Consider the following 10,909-nt stretch of genomic DNA (forward strand, 5'->3'; position numbering starts at 1 on the left):
TGAAGTTCTTCGAAGCTCAGCTGGGCTGAGAGATGAACTTTGGTTCACAACAGGCAATAGTATAATTATTCTTTCATTATTGCCTATCATGTCTTTCTATGATATCATCATCATAGCTGTTATGATAAGCATTGCTTTAATACTAGATAATTTCTAATAAGGAAAATGATGGCTAATATAATTGTTATAGCGGGGAAAAAGGATTTCAATGGATGTCCATTATAACAATATAGTACCTTAATCGAAACCTTGAATAGTTATGACAACTGGTCTTTTACCGGAGAGCCATTTCGGTATGTCTTTGTCGGCTGAAATTTGATTCCCTTCCTTCTGGTTTCAATGGATGTTTAATGTTTAGCCCCCCCACCCTCCCTTTTTTATTTAAATATACACAGAATGGGAGAGAGATGGTGCAACAGGGATGATGGATCACTAATGCATTGCTTAATTGACTTATGCAGCGGGTTTGTAGACATTGCACGCTGGCTGTACAAACATCTCTTCTTCACAATTCCTGGAAATTATCATCTTTTATTTTCTTTTTTGTTTTTTTTAAAGATATCTCAAAATGGGAGAGTTCTGAGATTGTTGACGAAAGAGTTACATGACATTTTTTCACGCTTACCCCAAATACTACCCCGAGTTGGATTGCGCTCAGGTTTGGTGCTTCCGGGAACCTATTCGTGCCTGGCCGGGATCGGATCTAAAGTTTAAACTCCGGGTTGTTTTCAGGCCTAGGCCTACCCGGCCCATTATGCACACCCGGCCCATTATGATAATGGATCTAATGACTGTTTTCTATTTTTTTATACAGTCAATGTCCAATCTCCCTCATTGCCAATATTATTGGTGGGACTCGCATGTCCTGTAATAATTAATTAGAAGAGCAGTCTGAGAAAGACCAATTAGCCTCAGTCTTCAAGCATTCGGGGAAAGGTTGATGGTGGCACCGTCATGGTGGTTGAGCTTTGGCTATTTAGATGTAATACTGGAAAAGGCCACGGTGGCACCATTAATTTAGTGGACCAATGGCACTAGCAGTTAGTGTGACCCATCTACTGATATCTCTCCACGGTCCCCTCCCATTTGGCTATTCTTCCTCTGCGACCGAAGACCAGTTCAAGACAGCTGGTGGATCGACAAGTTGCCGGGAGGATTGAGAAAGGCGATAGGGGAAGATTTTTGTCTGCTACGCAACCACGCGTAGATTTTCCACGCCAATCTCCCACACGGAGACTTTAATCTTATGGGTTGCCTCTGAAGCAATTTTTTTTTTCCTTGACAACGATAGGCTGTTTTTTTTTTTTTTTTAATTGATGCATGGCTTCTATATGTCTAGACCTCTCTAAGGTACATTTAATATAACCATACTATTAATCCAAATTTGGAGGTTTTAATAATGGTCTTATATTGGATATTAAACTAAATATAAACCTATATGTATTAAAAAAAAATTAAATGTAAATCTACTTAAAAATAAAACTTCATCCTAGATACACAAAAACTAGATCTTTCAGTAGACAAAGAATAGTTTTATCCTTTTTGTTCCGTACAAGGATTAATTTTATCTTTATTTATATCTTCTTAAACTTATATGGTGATTCTAGGGGACACGACTCTTAATGAACGGATGAATCATGTGCCCTTTGACGCTCACCATTTCACATCAAATACACTATTTGAGCAAGACTCAGAGAGATTTTTTCAATTTATGTTATTGATTTTTACTACATCTTGATTTGGCTAGTTTGAATTCAACCTTGATTGCAAGGGGAGGGCATGGGCGTCTCAGGGGTGTATCTTTCGTGCCAAAGACGGATTCACCTTCCTTTGCACAAATCCTCTGTTGGATCATCAGCTGCTACTTTGCGATATGTGCCAACGGATGAATGATGGTTCAGAATGCTTTCAAATCTGTGTTGCGGGTGATCCAACCGTATGTTTGTTTGCCAAGGAAGATGAATCCTTCTTTTGTATGGGAGTTTAGGCAGTGAATGATGCTTCAGCCATTATTGGGTGTGGGATCCACATGAAGTTGGCTGAGGCTCTGGAATTCTTTCAGTTCTCTTCATTTTTTTTTTCTTAACATCATAATGGTCCATAACTATTTTTATAAGGTCTGTTAAAATGGAATAATGCCATTATTGAAGTCTTGCTGCTGCAAGGAGATAAAGATGTATATAAAGACTGCTATCAGCCACCAATTCGTTCCCTGCTTGGTTCCAGTTCGCATGTAATAGTGGATGATCGTTGCAATGGACATGAATAGGAGTGCTTTTATTTTGAGAACCAGATACAAACTCCAAAAAGCTTCACTAAATATACTACTTGACACTAGCCAAAATATGTGTTACTTGAGTTTGGGCCATTCTTGCATCCGCACTGACTGGAAATTTCTTGGCGTGCATATATAAATCAGATAAATGTTGTTTTGTTAGTTTTATTTTTGACTCCATGAGGCTACTGGAGCCATCGTCCAGTGTTTTATGAAAAAAAAAAGGGGGGGGCCTGTGGAGAGGAAGATTGGCTGATAAGAAATTCATATTTGGAGGCAAGTGGAAGTAATCAGCCTGCAGCTGTGGCTTGTGCGCAACCGGGCGGCTGCAAGGTATGAAGGGCCGTCTGTTATATTTATTTTGATTGTGCTGATCTTGCAACTCTAGCAAGGTACAAGATACTGAACTAAGCTTTAGATGCATCTGGGATGCAAGCATGTCATGTATTTAAAAATTTTTTTATAAAATTCTAAAATTATTTTATGTGAGAATTTATGCGGCTGTGTTTTAACTTTACATTAGCTGTGTATTAGATGAATCTTAGGTGCTTAGATATGGTAGAACAATCTCAATAACATATTTCGGTTAGATTTTTTGGATGAGATTCTAAATTATTATAAATGGTATGAAAGTGGAGTTGATTTATAGCTCATATGGATAAAAGATATTGCAGTACGGATTTGTTTAGGTTGACCATGAATTGATTGTATTTGTAAATAAATTTATGATATTTATAATTAAACTTGGAGAGATTTAGCGTGTTATCGTTTTGATGATAATGGTATCTGAGAGCTTTCAAGGTGCTCTTTTAATTCAAGCTGTTGAAATTAAAAGAAAAAAATACTTTTTTTTGGATTGAGAAGACTTCGACGACTGGTTTTCCTGTTACACTGTTGAATGTCCGATCTCCATCATTCCCAATATTACACAGTGGGACTCGCATGCCCTGTAATAATTGATTGGAACAGCAGCCTGAGTAAGACCAGTGAGAATCGGTCTTCGGAGAAAAGTTGACGTGGCCATGGTGGCACTATTAGTGGATTGATGGCACTAGCAATTAGCGTGACCCCACTTTGTCGACTCCAACGGCGGCATGATGTCTTTCCCCTGTTGACTCCCATTTGCCTATTCATCGAGGTTAACCTTTACCTGGCTGGAGCAAGGCGGAACCTAAGCGACTAAAATAGGGGAGCTCGAGTCATGTAGAGTGGAGGAGGTTAGCATCGGTCTAGTTGCCTCGGTCCGTTAATGTCATTACTCCGATCTGATTTATAAATCGGAGGGCATGACAACCACCACATATAGAAAATTTGCTTCACAAGTATATGCAGGACATCTCAATATGATATCATAAATATGTAACGAAATAATTTAAATAATAATACATAAACTTTATTTCAATAACTAGCTCAACATTTAAATAGCTCACGATTCGAATAATATTCTAAAGTAGTACACCAATTTAACTAAACTCTAATTTAAGATAATCTACGTTAAAGTTCTGCTATTGCTCTCCCATATTGAAAACTCCGATCGGATTAGTTCTCTGAATCTGTATATATATAAAAAAAAAATTGTATAATGAGCTAGACAACACAGTAAGCAATCAAATTAGGCAATCAAATAGATAATAATTTGCAGAAAATAAATATATATGCAGTACTAATATACGAATCAGATATTTCTTAAAATATTAAATTTTGTTCATGGATTCAAATTCTTTTAAATATTCAATTCATCTTATCGATTATGAGTTATGACCATATCATCTTGTGGCAGGATCATAACACAGACTAATATCCTTGCGGTGAGCTGTGCTTCATCTTGCAGCAAAGTCTTTCAAGATTGTTGGTCTACTAATGGTATGTCGTTGATCATCTTAGACATAACCTTCAGAACAAATTATATTTTAACGTATTAGTCCCATTGGCAGGACCCTCAACATAGCTAGATTGAAATTTAAATACTTTTAGGTTTCATATTTCAATTCTAAAATCATAAGGTATCAAAACCAATCATATTCATAATAAGATCATATATCGTCATAATATTGCAAAATAATATATTACATAATAATGTATTATATATTAAATTCATGCATCATGAATAATACCACTCATAAAGTCATGAATATAATAATTTAATCATTATTGATAAATTTAGAAAAAGTGAGGCATTACTTACTCTGCGAGCGAATCCAAAGTATCAGTCCAATCAATTTCAAAAAAATTCTTCTAAGATCATGGTATTTAAAACTTATATTTCCATTGGAATTCATCATATTTGTTCCAAAAATAGAAACCTTAATTCCATCACACTCATAGGGTTGACCAAGCGGAGTGCCCGACACCTCAATTAGTCAATCAAGACAAAACTCAGTTGACTATATTCGAACTAGGTTACAAATGGTTCAATAGAGATCGGAAGTAACCAAATCTTATAGTATCTTGAAAGAGCCAAAAATAGAGTTGGCGTGCCACCCGCTGAACAATAGATCTGGGCACTTCACTAGGGTGGATCCAAAATTATAAAGAGCGGTGCCATGCTAGACTTAACATCTCTAGAGAGAGTAAAGAGAAAAAGTCCAATAGAGAAAGAATCAAGAGAGGAAAAAAATGGAGAAGAGAGAAAAGAGATAGGAAGAGAGAACAATCTTCTCTCTCTAACCAAGGAAGATGAAGAAAAAAGTTTGGCTGCAAGGTGGTGCCCGGGGTCAGAGACCCATGGCCGGCCAATAGACGGTAGGCGGGGACTAGCGACCGGTAGTGCCAAAACCAACAAAAGCAGAAGTTTCGACCTTTTAAATGGTGGAATCTGCGGCATCTTGGCGGCTAGAGTTCCAGCCATAGTTTCTAGCCACTATGAGGAAACGGAGGAAGGCTTTCAGCAACAATCACCGACGACGGAGGCAGCCAAAATCGAAAGAAAATAGGGTTAGTTTCCAAAAATAGGGAAAGAAGAGCATCCCTTTTTGCCCAAAATTCAGCGATCACTGTTTGGCATAGAGGCTCCAAAGAATCTAAAAGAAAGCGAGAGAAGGTGGCTCAAGGGGGTTGGGTCGTTACCTGATTTTCAGCGGCATTTGGATATGACGGCAGTGCAATGGCGACTGAGCTTCGAAGAGAAAACCAAAGAGATCTCCAGCGAAGAGCTTCGATTAGAGCAAGTTCCTTAGTGAGGTGAAAGAGAGGATGGTGAAGAGCTCTAAATAGAGCTCGACCGCAACTGGAATCCGACCCATTATCGGATTCTATCAGACTATCTTGGAGAGAAAGAAAACTCCCATCAGAAGTCCTCTACTTCTTAGGCATGGGCGCGGCACGTGCCATATTTTTTTCTTTATTTTTTGTTGAGCCAAAGTGATTGGGCCGGTCAAGTGGACCGGCCCAGTTTGCTAGGTTTTATGGTTAACTAATCGGTTGATTCCAAAAACTTAAACTAATTAAGAAATCAGTAGAGCCGGTCCGAGCCTTAGGCGACCGAGGGAAGGCCTCTGGGAGGCAAAGAGAAGATAACCACATAAAAAAGGAAGAAGATAAAGAGGTACCGACTTGCGATGAAATAAAGAGAGGAGAAGAGAGAGAGAGAGAAGGAGGGGGAGGGAGGTTTTTTGCCCCGTCTTCTGTGCCTGACCGTGACCAAAAGGAAGCAAAGGCCCCATGTAAAATGGGAACAAGAGCTGGCTACGAGTCTTCCTCCTCGATGGAAGGGAGGTTGAGTGTTTCCTGGCCCGCAGAGGGGCAATTTGGAAAGTTGGGGACAGTAGTTTTGTTTTGGGTGGAGAGAAAGAGAGAGGAGGGATTTGATTGGCTTGATGCACGAAGCCACTCTTTATCTTTCATCCCTTCTCTCTTCTTTGGTTTTGGTCTTGGTTTTCCTTCCCTCACATTACTCCTGATCCAGCTGGGCCATCAGGAAGAAAGATAGGGGGATTGGAGATGGACTTCTTGGAGGGTGGTGATTCTTTAAATTTTCTCCTATCTGTTTCTTCTCCCCTCTTGGGTGGTAGAGAGAGAAAAGGAGGGAGAGGGGCTGAGGGGGCGTTGAATGGCTGCTTGGCTGTGACGTTGCAGTTGCTGCTTGGTTACTCACTTGAAGGGGAGATGGTGGGATGGGACTTTTATTAATTAGATGGAGTGAATTTTCCATAATGCCACAAATTATTTCCTTTACTTTGACCATGAAGTGCCATGGATACCCTTTCCCTCGCTTGACATGGTAAACGGTATTATCGAGCATTATCTCAGTTATCTAATCAGTTTATGGGCTCTTCTTTTTTAAGGATAATTACTTTTTTCATATTTTTATTTAAAAATTATATTAAATTGAAGTGGTTTTTTTGTCTATCCATCTTTATTAAAATAGTGTACTTGACAACTATTTATTTTCATATCATTTTTTAAATATTTTATATTTATTAATTTTATTATTATTAAAATAATAAAAAAAATTATTTACTGAATTTGTTTTAGGCTTTCAAATGTATTAGACCGTCCGTATATATCAGCCCACCATCAACTCTGCTCATCAGCTGGATGATGGATTTCGACATGCAAACCAGATAATGCACTTTAATGTTTTAGGGAGGCCATGTTTTCTTTGATTTTGAGAAATCTTAGGTTTGCTATACTAAATACCTATTTCTGGTTTCTACCACTCCTGGTTAGCCAAGCTGCGTCACTACTGGTGTTCGCCTCCTCGATAGCACCGCTCACATCATTGCTTAGCCGGTCCCATATGAAAGTTGGTGATTGGCTAAGTAGAATGCAAGGTTTGACTACATCACGTATCGCGTCATGTATCACATCAATCCCCGAGTGTCCCGAGACCAGTGAACTAAGCAATGATACGATGAGTCATCAATAGCGATATTAAAGAAATATACATGCCAACTCTGTGCCATCTGCTTATTCTAAAATTGAGCAAAAGGGGCGGGGAAAAAGAAAGGAGCTAGGATTATGTGGTGGGTAGTTCTAAATACACCCCCCCTATTGCTCAGGACACCCCCCAAAAATTAAAAAAAAATTAAATACTCTCTACACCCCCCCCCCCCCCCCCCCCCCCCCCCATTTGCTAAGGACACCCCTAAAAAATTAAAAATTCCTAAATTACCCCCACCCTCCCCACCCCCCGCCTCTGCCTCCTCCTCCTCCCCCCTCCTCATCCTCCTCCTCCCCCTCCCCCTCTTCCCGCCCACCTCTGCCTCCCCCTCATCCCTCTCCCCTCCTCCTCCGCCCCGCCTCTGCCTCCTCCTCCTCCCCCCTCCTCATCCTCCTCCTCCCCCTCCCCCTCTTCCCGCCCACCTCTGCCTCCCCCTCATCCCTCTCCCCTCCTCCTCCGCCTATTCACCCTCCTCCTCCTCCTCCCTCCTCCCTCCTCCTACTCCTCCACCCCTCTACCTCCGCCCCCCATCCCCATCCCCTCTTACTCTGCATCCCCCTCCGCCTTCTCCCCCTTCTTTGCCTCCTCCTCCACCCCCTATTCCTCCCTGCTCCCATTCCTCCTCCTCCTCCTACCCCTCCTCCCCCTTCTCCTCCACCTCCCCCTCCTCCTCCTCCTCCTCCACCTCCCCCTCCCCCTCCTCCAACTACCCCTCCTACCCCTCCCCCCTCCGCCGCCTCCTCCCCACCCTCCTACCCCTCCTCCCCTCCCCTCCGTCGAACAGAAGGATTCTGTTCGGTTGAGGGTTGCCGAACAGAAGCCTTCTGTTCGGCACTGGATCGCCGAACAGAAGCCTTCTGTTCGGCACCGTTCAGCCGAACAGAAGCATTTTGTTCGGCGATCCAGTGCCGAACGGAGCACGAAACGGAGGAGGAGGAAGGGGGGTGTACTGAGAAAATTTCAAGGGCAATATGGTAATTACACTAAAGGTTAGTTTGGGTATTTTTTTTTTTATTTTTGGGGGGTGTCCTGAGCAATAGGGGGGGTGTATTTAGAACTACCCTTATGTGGTGGATTTCAGTATGTGCAGTGACCCTCGGAGTCTCAATTATTGCAGCAGGGCCACAACAATCTTTGAAATTCCATGCCTCCAATGCCATGTCTTGGTGAAAAAGTTGCTTAAGCCTGTTTCGAAAGCTATTGGCAGTAAAGCTTTTAGAAGTAGGACTTTCTGAAGTAAAGATTTTATAAAAGTTGTTTATTATTTGGTAACTACATGTTAAAATATTGTGGCATTTTAATATGTATTTAATAAACAAACTGAAAAAATACTTTTGTATGACAAAATTACTATAAAGTGCATTGTATAGTATTATATGACAGAGCATAATAAAATATAACATATATTAATACATAAATATATGATATAGTATAATATTACTGTAATGTAATATAATATTATATTTATAGTATAATATAATTATAAAGGTACAAAATATTATAATTATTAGCGTACATTAATTTTTTATAATATAACATAATATTAAATTATTTAACATAACATATTAATGTATTATGATATAATGTAATATAATATTATATTTATAGTATAATACAATAATAGGAAACAAGAATACTTTTTCTTGCACAGGCGGGAATCTGATCTACGGCTAGGGTTCTTTGTTAGAGCTCCAGCAGATTTTTAGATTTATAAAGGGACAAATATGTAATTGTAACATTTTATTATAGGTATTTTGGTCAAAAAAAATAGCTTCTCGACAAAGCTCAAAATAGCTTCTTCAGGAAGCTTCAAAATGGAGCTTCTCCCAAAAAGCTGTTTTTAGCTTTTTGAAAAAGTTAAAACAGCCTTACGAAATTTTTACCAAATATCCTTTTTCATCCAAAAGTATTTTTGGAGGGCCAAAAAGTGCTTTTTGGTCTCTCATCGAGAAAGAAAAATGCATAGGATAGTTACAGCAAGTGATAATTTATATATTAATCCAATTGCATATAAAATATAATACAGTCGATCATGTTAGAGTTTGCTATGGTCATCGTTAATTTTGTAGAGGAAGGGGCATAGTTTCTCAGACTCCTGATATGGTAGCAGCGGTGGGAAGTGTTCTGCAGTCGAAAGCTAATCAATATTTCGAGTGTTGTGCCAACCTCACCACAACTTTAAGAGAAGGACAACTTGTGCGAGGGGTGGTCCCGTGATACTTTTACAGATAGAGAGAAGGTGGATAAGAATTAGGGTTGTTTATCATGAGATATTAGTTATCTTGCAGAATGATCAAGATCGAGATAGAATGAGCTTTTTAGTTTACCTTAACGGATACAGGGAAACTTTGAGGGAGCTAAAATTTTCTATAATATTTTAGAGCTGAGATATCGATATCTTGGCTGATATGATAAATCCAAAATTATCTAGTTATATTGTATAATGAAAAAGCTTTGTCCTGCTCCCAAGTTCTCATAATAAATAATTAAATGAATATAAATTTGATATTGGTAGCTTGTTTAAGCATTAAATTTGAGATCTATTATTTAAAAATAATGTGAAGAATAAATAAAAAAAAATAGGTTGATATGAATATATTATATCAGTCGATATTTTAGATTTGTCTTTTTATATCAGCCTAGAAAATAAGCTAAAATCTTCATATTTCATTCAGGAGTTTTGCCTGATTTTGAGGCAAACTGAAATCCCGACCAAAATAAAAACCTTTTAAGGTTTTGTTGCCAATCTGCGGGAAGAAGTCCACAGCTTGAAATTTGATGGTGGTATTCTGCCATTCCAGATAAAGCTCATGTACATCTCTATTAAAGATGAAATTTTTTCGTCCTTCTTAAATGGCTAAAGCCAGAAGCAACCCAATGTATTTGGAAGCCTAAGGCCGTTTTATTTTTTAGGCCTTTCCTGCATTGGGCCGGCCTAAGGCGAACTCACAAGAGGTTTTTTTTCTTTCTATTTTGTCTTTGAGACCTTTCTTGTGGTAGAATTTTTTTGGACCGGGGTCTTAGGCGACCACCTCAATCGTCTAAGAGTTAGGCCGGTTTTGGCCAAAGCCTATATAGTTTCATTAATATTCCTAACAAAAATAGCTGCTGCAGTCAAGAGTACCAAAATTCTATAGGGGCATTGAAGACTATTATTGGTCCACTGAAGATCCATTGAATCTAAGATCTTCTTTGGGGAGCCAATTTACAGTCTAATTGTCCTCTATTAATTTCATTACAAGTTAAGTCAGCTGATGAACGACTAACCTATTAGTTTATTAATAATATTAATTCAAAATTTTGAGGTTTCAAGCATAGTCCCATCTTGCATAGCAAACTAAATATAAACCTACTTAAATAAAAAAAACCTCATCTTAGATACTTGAATAACTAGGTCTTTTTAATAGATAAAAATTAATTTTATCTTTATTTCTCTCTCCTTTTTAAAAATTCTCCGGTGATGCCAAGAAACACATTCCTTGTTGAACAGATGGATTATGTAAAGGGATGCAACCAATAAAAAAATACCTAAGCACCCATTTACATTCATACTTTCACATATATAAATAAGGAAAAGAATCATACTTTCCATCCATGGAATAATATTATTCAAGTGAGTTAGCGGAGAAAATTGAGAGAGTAAATTGAGTACTAATTGAATGAATTGAAGTGCATCCTTTGAGTATTTCAGAGAATAAGTTGTATCTACATTGAGAGATTTCTTCAATTTATTTTGCTGGTTTTTACTACAT

Source organism: Phoenix dactylifera, chromosome 1 (genome assembly GCF_051530095.1).
Source record: "Phoenix dactylifera cultivar Ajwa chromosome 1, Ajwa_hap1_PhDact_Kaust_v1.1, whole genome shotgun sequence".
In the NCBI taxonomy this organism is placed as follows: Eukaryota; Viridiplantae; Streptophyta; class Magnoliopsida; order Arecales; family Arecaceae; genus Phoenix; species Phoenix dactylifera.